Genomic DNA, 16,141 nt, shown 5'->3' with positions numbered 1-16,141 from the left:
TATTTATTTATTTTTGTTGATCATGAGGCCTGAAGTCTGGACCTGGGCACTGTCCCTCAGCTCTTCAGCTAAATGCTAGCACTCTATCACTTGAGCCACAGCACCACTTCCGGCTTTTTCTGATGATGTGGTGCTGAGGAATTGAACCCAGAGCCTCATGCATGTGAAGCAAGCACTATACCATTGAGCCACCTTCCCAGCCCCCTGGGATGGCTTTAAAATACAATCAGACCTCAGCCTCCTGAGTAGTTAAGATTGCAAATTGTGAGCCATGAACACCAGGCTTAATTTTGTAATTATTACTCTATGAAGTTTGATGCATGTAGTAAGTGAACAAGTGGATGTAACTTTGATAGCTGTATAAGTTAATCTTGCTTTTGAACAATCATAAAAGCTACAGATTTTTAGTACATTTTATTATTTCATAAATATAGAACATTATTGTTACATATACTCATGGTACATTTTTTAATCAAGTGTGCACTGTTTTCAAAGAATTCTTTAAATGAAAATTTCCTTTTGAACCTCTAAAATATTACTGTGTCTTTGAGGAAAAATCATTAACAAAATTAGTGTTTAGGATATTAACACTTTTAAGACAAAGATTTTCTTATGGCTGTAGGGTTGGAATTTAATGCCTTGTACTCTTGCTCAGCTTTCTTGCTCACAGTGGAGCTCTAATGCTTGAACCATGCCTCTAACCCAGCACTTTGCTGGTTAATTGGAAATGGAGTCTGGTGAGCTTTTCTATTCATGCTGACTTTTGACTATGATCCTCCAGCTCATTCCTCTGAGTAACTAGGATGACAAGAATAGTCATCTATGCCATGCGAAGACAGCAAAATATTAATATGAACATATATAAACTACTTGGCTGTGTGTCTCAAGTGGTAGAGTACTCAGGCCTGGAGCTGAATCCCTAGTACAACAAAATGTGAAAATATAAAAACGTACTTCATAACTTTAGAGCTTACACTTCAATGACTACTATGTGGTTATTTAATCATTTATATGGACAGAAAAATGGTATAAATGAGAACCCTGGTATATTTGTGAATAATGTATTAACAGAGTTTGTTTGGTCTGTCTCCTGTTAAAAATCCTGGCTCTGCACAATGGATATGACTTTAAACCTCTTTAAAATTCTATATAACTTTGAAAGAAAATTCCATGTATCTGCAACTGAATTTTCCTTAAGGAAATTTGTTACAGGCGAAATTCCACTGACAATTCTTGGGCAGCTCCTAAGGTGCACAGATTATTCTGAAAAGTTAGGCATTTTTCTTGCATGCAGTCATTAGGGCTCCATTGTTATAGTAAAATTTCTTGGGCAGTGTTGCCAACACCTAAACTCCTTTCATTTATCCTTTTGTGGTCTATTTATCATTTATACAAAGGAATTCCAATCCTACTTTTCCATACTACAATTAGTATAAGCTCCTGGTCAAAATAGGTTACTCTCACAATTACCACTCATGGGTTTTGGACAGAGGCAGAACTACATTGGTATGCTTATTTAGTTTTGTGCTTAACAAATAGCTAGATAGGTAGGTAGGTAGGTAGGTAGGTAGGTAGGTAGGTAGGTAGATAGATAGATAGATAGATAGATAGATAGATAGATAGATAGATAGATAGATAGATAGATAGATTTACTCATCAAGCCAGAACTGCATGTGCCCAGCTTGGTTTTGATGAATGATGTGTGTTTATGTGGAAAAAAATGTGAATATCTTCCCCCAAAAGACCGATGTGATTCATACATTATTTATTAAATACCTTCAGTGTACTACTGCTCTGGTCAGAGCAGGTTTTAATATTGAGAGAAGAGCTCTTTAATCACACTCTTTCCCTCTACAGGAAATGATTGGCATGTAACAGAAAGCGGTAAACCAGGAACAGGGTAGGAATTGTGTCTGCAAATGAGAATCTCAGATTAGAATAGGAGCCACTTATCCTTTAAAAACCTTGAGAATTAACTGCCAATTTCATGAACCTATGTCAACATAGCAACAGTAGCTTAAATATATCTGGAATTTTCTCTGTAATGTCTGTAAATTGTTTCATGCTATGATCAGCATATAATAGACTGCCTGGCATTTATAGAATAAATATTTCTTTAGTGGATAAATAAGCAGGTGAAAGCTATCTACATTTTGACAATTTTTAAAGATACCTATATATGTTAAACTTTTAACAAGATTTAATAACATAGTGTTCACTTTTCATTTAAAAATGAGTAAATAGATATTTGAACTTGTGCATGTGTTATGTGTGATTGTGTGTGTTGGTCCTTTCATCGAAAGTGTACTTAGTGTGAGCCTAAGTGATTTTCAAGCACGGGTGATTTTACTTGTCCCTCTACTCCACTGCTGGGGATAGTTAACAGGTCTGAGTACATTTTGTGGTTCTCACACCTTTCCAGGAGAGGCATTTCCTACTGGCACTTCAAGAGAAGAATCCTGGGATGCTGTTAAATGTCCTGCAATACGCAGGATGGTCGTAACTTCAAATGTCAATGTCAGTACTCTCTCAGCCTAGCAGAACCAGGTTGTCATCCAGGGCAATGAGGTGTGTGTGTGTGTGTGTGTGTGTGTGTGTGTGTGTGTGTGTGTGTGTGTGTGTGTGTGTGTGTGTGTGTGCGCGCACGCGTGCATGCGCACGTTATGTGTTTCCATTACTGCAAGCCTGTGGACTAAAACAATAGAAATTTATTTGCTTGCTTCTGCACTCCAGAGGTTTGTAGTCAGATGTTAGCAGGACTGTTCTTCCCTTTGTAGATCCTAAGGCACAATACTTCTTTCTCTGCCTGAAACAAACTTGGAGTATTTTCTTCCACAGTCCTGCGGGTCTCCCACACAGGGAATTATTACATTCTTCCTGAAAACTATAGGTAATAAACTACCTTTTTAAATGACAGTCTCCTAGTCTATGGGAGTCACCCTATAAGAATAAAAATATGATTTACATTTAAAAATAAAGACCACATAATGTTTCCTTCTTACTCTTCACATTGTTGTCTCCACAGGGGCCTCCCTTATATGTCTTCTAAGGATATTTGTTCATGGAATTGTAAATGATTGAGATAATACAATATGACCACACTCAAGATCCTTAATTGTATAGCTATTTTTTTTTTTTTTAAAGGAAAGCATCCACAACAAGTTCCTGGATAAGACATGGTCCAAGTCTCTTGGGAGCCAAGACTCAGACAACCACAAAAGGAATGTCATGTATTTAGCTCTCTGGAATTTGAAAAAGAGGCCACAATTTCTTGTGTTTTGTCCTTTCCTATCTCATCTTGTCATGTGACCCTATTATGGATTGTGGGTTGAGAGGGAAGCCAGAAAAGGTTTTGTGGGATGGGAACATGTGGGCGCAACATTCAACCAACAGATTCCTCTGGGCTCTGGTCCAGAGAAAGTGATCAGCTGTCCCTCTCAAGTCCAGCCCTCAATTACCTGCAGATGATGTGATCTCTTTGCTCTTTTAATAAATGTTCTATTACAAATGCCTCTCTCTGTAACATTCACTTATTTCTTCCTGTATATATTTATCATCTCTATTGGTTTGATATTTTCTGGAATAAAGTAGTTAACTGGTTGATTTATTTATTTGTTTCTCCAAAAGAAAAAGTCCATAAATTACACACACACACACACACACACACACACACACCCCACACACACCATCCCACAATACTTCCATTTAAATTTAATTGGAATCCTGCTCTGTATTCTCTACCATTTATTTTGTTCTGTATTTTGTTGATATTTTCTGTGGTTTTCTTGTTTGCTGTTAACTATAATTTAAGGCTACAGAATTTCTTCTGTGTCCATATTTTATATCAGAGCTTTTAAATGTGTGCTTGCTTTTAAATGTATACTATTTTTATAACATAGTCAATAACTCTCCCCCTTTGGTCCTTAGTAATATTGGAAAACATTTTAAAAACTATATTGCATATTATTTTTGCTGGTTTTTGTTTTTTAGAAACACTGAATTTTAAAACAGTGTCATTTGTCTTTATGTTTTTTTTCTTGGATATTATTAAAATATTTTGTGGTTTGAAATGTATTTCTTATGACCTTATTGTTGAAACAATAATGGTTTTCTATTTATTTGAAGTTCCAAGTTTATCTTAATGAGAAAGAACTAATTAAGTATGTTACTGAAGTGTTTTATACCATTACTTGTTTTAGCAGTGACAATCGGATAAAAGGTGATTGAATTTCTTCTTATGTGATTATGCTTCTGTGTCTTTCTTTACACATTGCCTACTTATAAGAATGTTGATACTGTGCTTTTAATCTTTAAAATTCCTAACTAATATATCTACATTACAGTTCACACACTCACTTATTTTTCCCCTTTTTGTTTGCTCTTTCCTTACAAACTATGTTTTTGTTTCCCAGTACTTAAAAATAAGAACTTAAAAAATAAGATGGCACCCAAATCATCCACCTCCCCTATTAGTCATACAAGAGCTAGATACCTTTTTAACACTTAACAGCACTTAACATTCTGTTCCTGCTCACATTTCTCGCATTTAGCTTCTCTTACAATCAACAGATTGAGAGCCATTGAAACCTCCTGGCTGCAACTTTTCCACATTTGGTTCACCAAACTTGGTCCAGTAGTCGATTTTTAAAGCAGTTCCCATGGAAACAATGTTCCCTTATCTTTGGACCCTCTAAATCAGTTTGTGTTGCTCTTCTACTTGAATAAAGATATGGTTTGGTATAGAATTCCTGCTCTGCACTTCTTGCTGTAAGAATTTCATGGGTGTCACCTGTCCCAGATGAATAGAGCTAGACCACTGACCTTGTGATGACAGATTCAACTTAGCCATCGGACTCACAGGACACAAGCTTTCCTTTGGTATGCATTTGGTTATCTTAGCAGACGGTTGAGTACAGGCTAAGAAACAAGGCTGGTATGTAGCAGCTTCATCTCATTGGGTTACTTAGTAGCTCCAGTTTCTCTTTTCCTTGTCCAGAGCACATATAGGTATTACATGTAATGGTCAAGGCAAGGTACTATGGAGCACTTTGATATTACAAAGCTCATCTCTTGATTCCCCATCTTGATTCCACTGTTCTAGAGATAAAGGTACAAGTTAGCACATCAGTTCTAGTAGACTGCAATACAAGAAAGGCCAAGTGCACTGAGCATGCATAGTGTCAGCCTCCGGTCATTGCCCATTTGTTAGTTTCTATGCTTGTTTTATGTTACTGTGCAATAAGCCACTTATAATTCATTCCGATGACTAATCTGGGTCTATGTTTCATTTTTTCAGGACCAACGCTTTGTTCTTGCTGGAGCAGAGTGTTTCATAAAGGAGCCAGATCAGTGACTAAGGAAAGAAGACACATGCAGAGCTCTGTCAGATTTCAGGTAGCCATGCATTGTTCTAGACCCCGTAGGCTGGCTGTAAGGTGTTTGGTCACATCAGGAGAGGGCAGTCTATTGGGTTGCCTGTTGCCTTGAGAACAAAGAGTGTGTATGTATATGGAATCTAATGTAATTTCACTCCCTCCATTTCTAGACTCTATCTTAAGATTAGGGAAATTGGTAAGTAGTCTTCTATCATGGCAGAAAAGTATTTTCATTTTCCCCTTTACTACCTCCCTCTTTGCAAACTGGAAAACTATTTTTTTCCCTGGACTTTCTAACATCTGTAGCCTGACAGTCAGTTCTGGGCTTCTTCCTACAAGCAGCCCTGCTTAGTGTGCACTGGGCCTGCAGCTCCCCTCTAGTTTATGGTTATGTGTTTCACCTCTACTGTTTTCAATGGAAATGGGATTTTCTGTTTCAAGTTTTATGGATTATTCTGGGCAACTACTATCTTTGTATCATGTTCAAACTACCAGTAGGCCACTTTGATGCTCCCCTCTTACTGTTCAGCTTCTTTCAAACTTTCATTATTTTGAATGGATGAGGGCAAAGAGGATACTACCAGAACTGTATTTTCTAAAAGTTCTTTTTATTTATTCTTTTGAGTCCTTTATTTTTTGTATGTGTATAGATATAGATTCAGACATCTCTATATTATACAGATACATACATAGATATAGATATATGTTGTCTATAGATATCTTATATAGATATCTGTATATGACTCATAACATACCTATAAATTACATGCAAAATGTATTCGTTAATAAGTAGTGATCAACAGAAGGGAACCCTACTGCATTGTTGGTGGGAGTGTAAACTTGTTCAACCACTTTGGAAAGCAGTATGGAGGTTCCTCAAAAGACTCCACATAGAGCTCCCCTAGGTCCCAGCAATCCCACTTTTGGGCATTTACCCGAATGATCACAAACAAGACCACAATAAAGCTATCAGCACAACTATGTTTATTGCAGCATTATTTACCATAGCTCAGATATGGAACCAACCCAGATGCCCCTCAGTAGATGAATGGATTAAGAAAATGTGGTATATATACACAATGGAATTCTATGCTTCATCAGAAAGAATGACATTGCCTCATTTGTTAGGAAATGGAAAGACTTGGAAAAATTATACTAAGTGAAGTAAGCCAGGCCCAAAGAAACATAGGTCCCATGGTTTCCTTTATTTGCAATGACTAGTATATGTCTGGGACAAGCAGAAAAGATCAAAATCTATGTACATATGAGCAGATAAGATGATGGTAAGCAAATTGAACCCCAAGATAGGGACACAAGTGTTTTTTTTCTTGCTATTGTTTCTAATGTAGTTATAACGTACCATATGATTTTTTTGTTTCTTTGTATGTTCTTCCCCATGGTATAACCCCTGTTTTTACTGTATTTGATGTTGGTGTCCTGCATCGTGTATATACACTTCTCTAATTTGTGGAGGGGAAGGGAAAAAACAAAATGTTTAAATAGGGATACAGGTTGACCCATTGTACCAATGAGATGTACAAGACACTATGTTGAAAAATGAACTTTACAAGTTAGGAAGGAGGTTGGGTGGGAGTTTAGTTGTGGAGGTGGGAGGGAAGGGATGGTAGGGGAAAAACAAAGGAGGAGGTAACAATGCTTGATGGAAAATGTACTCATTACATCGCTCATGTAACTGTAACACCTCTGTACAATATTTTTATAATAAAAATGTATCAAAATAAGCAGGTATCAAGACAATCCTATAACTTTTGTTATGTAAGTGTATTCATGTACTTTTTACATTTTATGCATAGCACTCAATGAAACATGTAAAATATCTATTGCTTCATTATAAAATAGACTATGTTAGACAATTTGGCACAAAGGAAGCTAATATAACTTCTTTGGCATGTTTGAGGCTATATGATATTTGATAGGTCAGTTGTGAAAATCATTTTTGACTTTTAATGTTTTCAACTCATAATAACTTATCACCTGTATTCCAATACTTTGGCAACATCCTAGGTGTTTCTTTCCCAATTTCTATACTTCACCGACTTTCATCCCAATATGTGTTTTTCTGCCATTACATTCATTGCTTGATTTTGATGTGTAATTTCACTATCTATTTTCAAAACTATTAGAAATATATCTTAAACATTAATATGTTTAAAGATATTTAAACTGTTTAAATATTTTAAACATTTAACAATTTCTTATTTCTGCAGTCTTTCCTTGCTAGTTCCCTTTCACCCTTAATTTTCTTGCCAGAATATTAAATATGTATCTCTATGTTTATTGATCTTTGACCCTCCATTCATAAATAAAACAGAACAACACTAGAAGTTCAATATGTGACTTTTTTGGCAGAGAATTTTTTTTTTTTTTACTCAGAGTAGGCAACATGGGCCTTGTGTTCTACCTTTTGAATTGTATATTATTATTTATGTTCTATACATCAGTCTTATACCTTACCTCAGTCACCACTGTCCTGTGAAAATAAAAAACTATAACGACACTGACAGCAACACTGAAAGCCTTTCTCGAAATGGAGCCAGGAGGCCATTATGGAATCAAGTCTTCTTTTTAAAAATTTTTATTTTATTGTAAAGTGTTAGGTTTTAAAGAAGAGGTGGCCAAGTAAGAACCACATCATGCACCTGGTATTTAGGTAAGGGGTACCAGGTTTATTCATTGTTCTGGCTGGCACGAGGCCATGCTAGCACTCCATGTGGCTGGGAACGAGTTTGGGAAAGAGAGGATCTGGCTCTGGACTAGGCCTTATCTAGGGTGGGGGCGGGGAAAGGAATCCAGATGTGACCTCAGCGGATGCAGATGTGACCTCTTCCAGGTATGCCAATTGCCTAGTAATGCAGGTACTGGGAGGAGACTTTACTGCGAGGAGGGTAGAGTCTGCTCGCCATCCAGGAGTGGACCTTACATTTCAGCCTTTTAATAATCATTAAATAGGGCGCGGATTCTCTCTGGCTACTTCCTGCTGACAAGGAGCATCCACATTAGGGGTAAAAGGTTGGAATGTAGTCCCTTCCCAGAGAAGGCGGTGAGCAGCAGCAGCTGTCCCTTGGTAGTTGTGAGTCTTTAGATGAAGTCTGGAGGAGGCAAGTCTCTTGGATGAAGTCTGTAGAAAATCTCATGAGGCATTGAAGGGCTGGGGAAAAAAAAACATACTAGAGAACAAATAAATGGCAAGAGGAAGGACTTGGGGCTGAAAATGTTGGTAGAAATATACCTAGCTACTTCTGACATTTGGCGACTAGGTAGAGGAGAAGTCAGATAACAAAGGCTAGAATGTAAATTACTGTCCAGTTAAAAGGTATGGACATTAGATGGGCAGTCTTCTTACTTCTATTGACCTCCCGGCTCTTGTTAACTTTGAAAGGGCAGGCACAAAGTGGCTGATGTGACATCATCTCCTCTTACTCCTCTCCATGTTCCCTGGCTCCCCAGACTGGCTGAGTCTAGGTGCTCATTTCTGAGATGACTTGTCCCAGTTAGTATTCATGAAGGTTTGAACTCAAGGTCTGGGCACTACCCCTGTGCACTTCTGCTCAAGGCTAGCGCTCTACCACTTTGAGTTACAGTACCACTTCCAGTGTTTGGCTGGTGAGAGATAAGAGTCTTGAGCCATACTTCTAGCCTGTTTCTTTGCAGGTTAGTTGGGAGATGCTTCCAGCCTCGGCTGGCTTTGAACTGCAATCTTTGCAACAAAACCTTTTTATTATTTCCAATTAAAGCAACAAGGAGATCAAATAGAATAAGTAGAATTTATCTGGTCCTTATCAAGAATTGACCAACAAATATTCTGTAATGACAAAACTCATTAGATGTGATGAGAATTTTAGCTCAGATATAGTATTGATTTCTTCCTGGTAACCCTAACAGTGCTTAAGTTAACCAAAGTTACAGAAAGACCTTAGCTTTTGCAAATCTAAAGCAATCTTTCACCAGGAAATCAGCAGCATGTGATAGATCCAAGCCAGACTCCAGTCTACTTTTACCATGGTGGAGGTAGTCAGGATGGTCTAGGCAGGAGTGAGGCCTGTCTTCCAGGTTGGAAGAGATGGACTGGATCTGGACTGCATGTAGACTGGCTGGCACTGAACTACGAATCCAGACTGAGCAAACTTCAAGAATCTCAGACAATCTAAGCCAAATAACTTGATTACAATGCCAGATAATAAGTCTACACAGACACAGACATACACACATAGTCGTACACACATACACTGTACACATTAAGTTTTACAGTACCCCAAAATGAATCATGGCTGTAGACTCTTGGAATTCCAGCAGTAAGATGACATTATTTTGTCCAATATCTAGAATATACAACACCAAACAAAAAAGGCAAAACTCAAAACCTAAAACTTTTGACAACAATGTTTAGACATCTTTGCTAACAAAGCACATCAGATAGTTGGGCCTCAGTTAGTAGGGCCTGTGAAGAGGCAGCAAAAGGTGGGCGGGGGAGTAATAAGCTTGGTGAAAGGTTAAGGGTCAGATGAGACCAAACACTTAACCTACCATGTGGCCAAGATAGCAAACTCAAGATGGTGAATTTCTGAAGAAGTGCAAAGAAAACCTGAACAAATGGAAACTCTGACAATTTTCAAACGTAGAGTGGCTAGGCTTTGAGAGGGAACCTAGAGGGGGGTCCCCAGGACCCAGCCTGAGTCGCACTCTTCAGGGCACAAGCCAAAATGTTGTAGAAAAGAGAAAGGGAGAGATAGGGAAAGTTGGACATGATTGGCAGAGAGAGAGCAAAGAGAGCCTGAAAGCAAACAGACTTCTGACCATTTACCATTGCAGTGGCAAAAACTGTCTACATCTGAGAATGGCATAAAGATGAGGCGCTCTGGCTTTCCAGGGAGCGCAGGAGGCATTTCAAAGGGGTTTCATGGCTCGGGTGTGATTTGCAGCACCCCATTAATGAGTAGGAGAGTCAGTCTGGTGATCTGGTGAGTGAAGGAGAGCTGAGCAGGCAGAAGCGGCGTCCCGACTTCCCCCAGAGCCCTCCAGAGAGAAATGGCCAAGCCCCCAAAGCCAAGTGTCCTCGGCTCTGGATGTGACCAGCCTTTCGGCTAAAGGCTATAGGAGCTCTCTGAGATGGTGCCACATCTGGACAGATACTGAGCAATAGAGAACCATAGAGAGTAGTTTTATTCACCAGAGTAGAGAAGTGGTGTGGATGTGGCTGTGAAGGCCAGCAATGGTATTGGTGAAAAGTCTCTCGTGGTGTCTCAAGTTCACAGAAAAGGAGTGGTTAGGACATTCTAACATAAAGATGCTGTACAGAGGGGTTACAGTTACATGAGTAGGGCAGTGAGTACATTTATTGTCAAGCATTGTTACCCCCTCCCTTGTTGTTCTCCCACTATCCCTTCCCTCCCCCACCTTGCTCACTCCTCCCCACCCCCGAGCATGTAAAGTTCCTTTCCAATATACTGTCTTGTGGGTATCATTGTTGCAATGGGTCATCCTGTGTCCTAGTTTCGCATTTTGTTATTCCCCTCCCCAAATTAGACAATGTATATACAAGATTCAGGCTACCAAAATCAAGTACAGTGACAACAGGGGATATCAAGTCTTCTGTACAGTCTAGCTGCTGCCTGAAGTAAAAATGTGTCTCCTTCCTCATTTAGCCATTGGCATCTGGGAAGATGTAAAAGACTGGATCATTGCATTCTGCCTGGAGGCTCAAGATGCCTGTCCTGTTGTTCCTAACTTTTGTTTAATAGGCATCTTCATTTGGTTTGCACCTTCTTTTCTTCCCAATGTTTGACTCTATAATTTTTTTATGTTTTAATAAGTTTTTTATTGTGAAAATACCATACAGAGGGGTTACAATTACATGAGCAAGGTAACGAGTACATTTCTTATCAAGCATTGTTGCCTCCTCCTCTGTTTCCCCTTATCATCCCTGCCCTCACATCTTCCCCCACGCCCTCCCCGCCAAAGTTGTAAAGTTTGTTTTTCAACATAATGTCTTGTACATCTCATTGTTGCAATGGGTCCACCTGTATCCCTATTTAAACAATTTGCTTTTGCCCTTCCCCTCCACAAATTATACCAACATCAAATACATTGAAAACAGGGGTTATACCATGGGGGAGGGACATACAAAGCAACAAAGAAATCATCTTATAAATACGTTAGAAACAATAGCAAGAAAGAAAAACCATTTGTCCTTATCTTGGGGATTATTTTGCCTAACATCAACTTATCTGACCGTTTCTACTTGTCGAAGACACATACTAGTAATTGCAAATAAGGGAACCATGGGACTTATGTTTCTTTGGACCTGGCTTACTTCACTTAATATAATTTTTTCCAAGTCTTTCCATTTCCTAACAAATGGGGCAATGTCATTCTTCTGATGGAGGCATAGAATTCCATTGTGTGTATATACCACATTTTCTTGATCCATTCATCTACTGAGGGGCATCTGGGTTGGTTCCATATCTTAGCTATGGTAAATAAAGCTGTGATAAACATAGTTGTGCTGGTAGCTTTAGTGTGGTCTTGTTTGTGATCATTTGGGTAAATGCCCAAAAGTGAGATTGCTGGGTCCTAGGGAAGCTCTACGTGGAGTCTTTTGAGGAACCTCCATACTGCTTTCCAAAGTGGTTGAACAAGTTTACACTCCCACCAACAATGCAGTAAGATTCCCTTCTGTCCACATCCCTTCCAGTATCTGTAGTTATTAGAGTTCTTGATAATAGCCATTCTAACTGGGGTGAGGTGGTATCTTAATGTTGTTTTGATTTGCATTTCTTTTATGGCTAGGGAGGTTGAGCATTTCTTCATGTGTCTATTGGCCATCCTTCTTTCCTCTTCAGAGAAGTTTCTCTGTAAGTCTTTCCAGGACGGAATAGGAGAAACCCAGTCTCCTTTGCACAGGCTGAAATTTTCTTAATAGAGACCCAGAAACACAACAAATCAAAGAAAGTTTGGACAAATGGGATTTCATGAAATTACAGAGCTTCTGCATGGCAAAGGACATAGCTAGCAAGATCAATGGAAAGCCCATGGATTGGGAGAAGATCTTCACTAGCCATACAATGGACAAGGATCTCATATCTAAAATATACCTGGAACTCAAAAAATTAAATCCCCCAACAACAAATCCTCAAAGAAACAACTGCCCAATAAATAAGTGGGCTAAAGACTGACTCCATAATTTTTGATCCACCAGTGATTCTAAGTTTTCAAACTTTCTGAGATCTTCTGGGTCAATCATATTTTTCATTTTCCCACACTTACATTGTAACTTTCTTTATCCTATTAAACCAATTACTACTAGTCTGTTAATTGATATCTCTTTGCACTCCCTTTACTTTATCTTCTTACAGATGATCACATGACATAGGTGCTCAAATTCCTGTGTTTGACACAGTTTTTCTCATGAGTAATTTGAAGGAAACTTCAGGTTGAAATTTCCTCATTCTTCCATTCTCTTCCTAGAACCTCTTTTTTTTATATTTACTTATTTTTATTCCTAGAATCTCTTTAATATTTTATTACTTATAACTCTTTGTTGTGTATACCAAGATGGCAACATAAAAGCAATCAAGTTTTAAAGTGGTGGATTTCATAATTTATAGTAAAACTATATAAATATATAAACAATTAAAATATAAATCTTTACATTAAACTGCATCTTTACAAGGTTAAACTCATGGTTTCCTCCTGATTCAAGCAGAACTAATGTTTGTATTTCCAGGGTTATGATATTTTGCAGAGCAGACACCTTTGAAGAAAAAAAGAAAGGTAGAAAATTGTAGAGGTCAGTTACCTTAACTATGGGCCCTCATCAAATAAACTCAGTATCTTAGCATCCCTAGAATTTTGATTCACCCGTTACCAGTTTCTTTTTTCTTCCTGAAGCTTTTGTTTTATGGTCCCATTTTATTGCTTTTAGTTAATGACATCCAGTTCCAAAAGTAAGATCTCCTGAGGTGTTATCCAGTATCTCTGTCCTCCCCACTGTCAGCTTCTTTCCTTCTGTTCAATCTCTCTTTATGGGACACCTCAAATGAAAGCTATTAACCTCACATCCTGTTTACCCCTTCCTTCTTTTCTACTCATTTGTCCAGTGTGGGCAATTCAAATGCAGATTGCTTTGGTCACAGAATCTCAGCTACTTGTTTACCAGCTAACCTGTAATGGGCTTGTTTTTTTGTTTTTTTTTTTTTTTTTTGTTTTTTTTTTTGTTTTTTTTTCAATGATCGCTTTCTTCCAAGGGGCACTTTCACATCTTTGAGTCTGATGGCATCTCTCTCTCTTATCTGAGCACACTCCCAGAAGCCTGTGTGTGTGAGCTTCAATGAGGCCAGTGAAAATCTTGGTTGTTTGACTGCCTCTGAGTCTCCTGATTATTTTAACAGTGGTGTCTGAAAACATGGAAGAAACTTTTTTTTTTCCCTGCCTGGATTTTAAAATATTAGTCCCAAATTCCCTAGGCTGGAGATATTGTTTCTAATTTGAGCAATTTTTCCTTGAGAACTTCTTAAGAAATGCTTTGTTGGCACAGAAAACACCACCACCACCACATTCTTTGAAATCAGATTGCCATGGGTTTAGACATTGGTGCCGACTCATACCAGCTACATGGTCTTAGGAAGGTAGGACACTTTCTTTGATCTTTATCTGTTGGAAGGTGTTTCTATCTCAAAGGAATGTCAAAAGGAAGAGAATACAAACTAAGATATTCTCAGGTTATCTGCATACCATTTTCATTGCAGTACTAGCCAAGGTGGAATCAGCCCAGATGCCCCTCAAAGGATAAATGCATCAAGATGTGGTATATATACACACAATGGAATTTTTATTCGTGCATTAGAATGATATTGCATCATTTTCTGGAAATGGAGGGACTTGCAAAAAATCATGTTAAGTGTAATAAGACCAGAGATACAAAGGATGTCCCTTACATGGAGCAGCTAGATTTAGCTTACAAACTTATAAGTAAATACACTGGGTGATATGAACATATGTATAAATGAATTAACTGAAATATGGTAGACTCAAATAGTGTAATTCTTTAGAAAGGCAAAATCAAAGTTCAGTAAGTAAGCACCAGAAAGTGGAAACTTCAAGGTTGGAGGGGAGTCAAGGAGGAAAGAATAGACAGCTGAAGAGGCAAAGAGGAGGCGCATGGAGTCTAATGCATATACTATAAAATTAAGAAGAGTGAGGAAAAGGGTGGATAAGGGCGAAATGGTTAAGAATTTTGAAAGAGGTGACATTGACCAAAATGTTAACATAAACTACTTTGTTAAAATAGTGTCTTATTTGTACAATTACTTAAAGATAATTTTTTAAAAATCTAAAGAAAAAGAAATGGCATTCAGCTAAGATGTAAACTGGCAAGTTTTTTAACCCATGACATTCATCTTGGGATTTAGGTTTGTTCCTTTGCTTGCTTGCTTGATTCCTTTTTCTTTCTTCCTTTCTTCCTCCTTTGTTCCTCCCTCCTTCCCTCTCTCCCTCCCTCCCTTCTTTCTTTTTTTCTTTCTTTCCTTTCCTCCCTCCCTCCCTCCCTCTCTCCCTTCTTTCTTTCTTTCTTTCTCTCTTTCTTTCTTTCTTTCTTTCCTTTCTTCCTTCCTTCTTTCTTTCTTTCTTTCATTTTCTTTCTTTTTTCTTTCTTTCTTGTTGGTCATGGGGCTTGAACTCAGGGCTTGGGCATTGTCCTTGAGCTCTTTTTGCCATAGCTCCACTTCCTCCTTTGCTTTCTTTTAACAGGGACTTTTTCTACTAAAGTAAAAAGAGAGCAATGACAGAGGGACAAGGTGTATAAAATATCCTGCCACATAGGACTGTTTGGACTGATATGAAGCATTACCTTTGTGGTGATTATCATAGATAGTTCTTCACATGATATTCAAAAACATCTTGGCTATTCTAGTATAATATATCAGTGGGAAGGAACAAAAACTACATGTTTCTCTCACTTTTTTCTTTTCTTTTCTTTTTTTCTTTCTTTTTTTTTCTTTTTCTTTTTTTTTGGTCTTGAGACAGGGTCTTACAAGGTCTCAAACTCCTGATTCTCCTGTCTTCACCTCTTGAATAATGAGCTTACAATCAGCCACTTCACATATTCTTAATTCATACAGTTTTAGAATATGAATGCCTGTGAGTGAACTTGCTCTCTTGCCAAAGTGAAGCAAGCATTTTCTTGAAGAAAAAAAATCTAACCCTCGCTTTTCATCCTACCTCATTATTTAGATTCAACCATTGGATCTGCTTTCTAAATTGAAGTCAACTAGGGGTCAAAATTACCAGTAGCTTTACTGATCATTCTTTCTTATATTTTACTATTATTTTCAGAAATTCTCTTCACATGTACTATTAGAATTTTGGGGAAAAACATTGATTCATCATTGTGAAATATTATGGCCAGAAATCCATCACTACAATTATATTTAATCAAATGTTTTCAAATGATTTTGCTTTAATAAAGATTGATTTCTAAACAAAATCATTATATTGCTCAAAAGTTGACAGTTTCCTTTCTTAAAGACAATTAAATATAGTCCCAAGATTTTTTTGAAGGAAACATTGTATTAACTCCAAGAATGGCAAACTTTCTGAAGTTAATATGATAACTAACAAAATAAGGAAGAAGCAAATATACAGTTGTTTTTACAGCAGTATACTTCATATGTAAAACGGTGCACAGTTTTCTATTCAAAACAAATTCCTCCTTTGTTTTAGTCTCGATAGAAAGCCTAAAATAAATCAGA

The 16,141-nt window shown here is 37.7% G+C and overlaps 1 long non-coding RNA gene across 1 annotated transcript in view; it reads left to right on the top strand.

The window, feature by feature from the left end:
• Window positions 1-16,141, top strand: part of LOC138823029 (uncharacterized) — a 93,918-nt gene that overhangs the window by 54,336 nt on the left and 23,441 nt on the right. Inside the window, exon 3 of the long non-coding RNA XR_011370717.1 lies at window positions 5,297-5,394. This is a non-coding gene — a long non-coding RNA (uncharacterized lncRNA). The remainder of the gene's footprint in view (window positions 1-5,296; window positions 5,395-16,141) is intronic.

Source organism: Dipodomys merriami, unplaced genomic scaffold (assembly GCF_024711535.1).
Source record: "Dipodomys merriami isolate MVZ:Mamm:240054 unplaced genomic scaffold, mDipMer1.0.p SCAF_12, whole genome shotgun sequence".
NCBI classification, from domain to species: domain Eukaryota; kingdom Metazoa; phylum Chordata; class Mammalia; order Rodentia; family Heteromyidae; genus Dipodomys; species Dipodomys merriami.
This window is presented reverse-complemented; position numbering and strand designations above follow the sequence as displayed.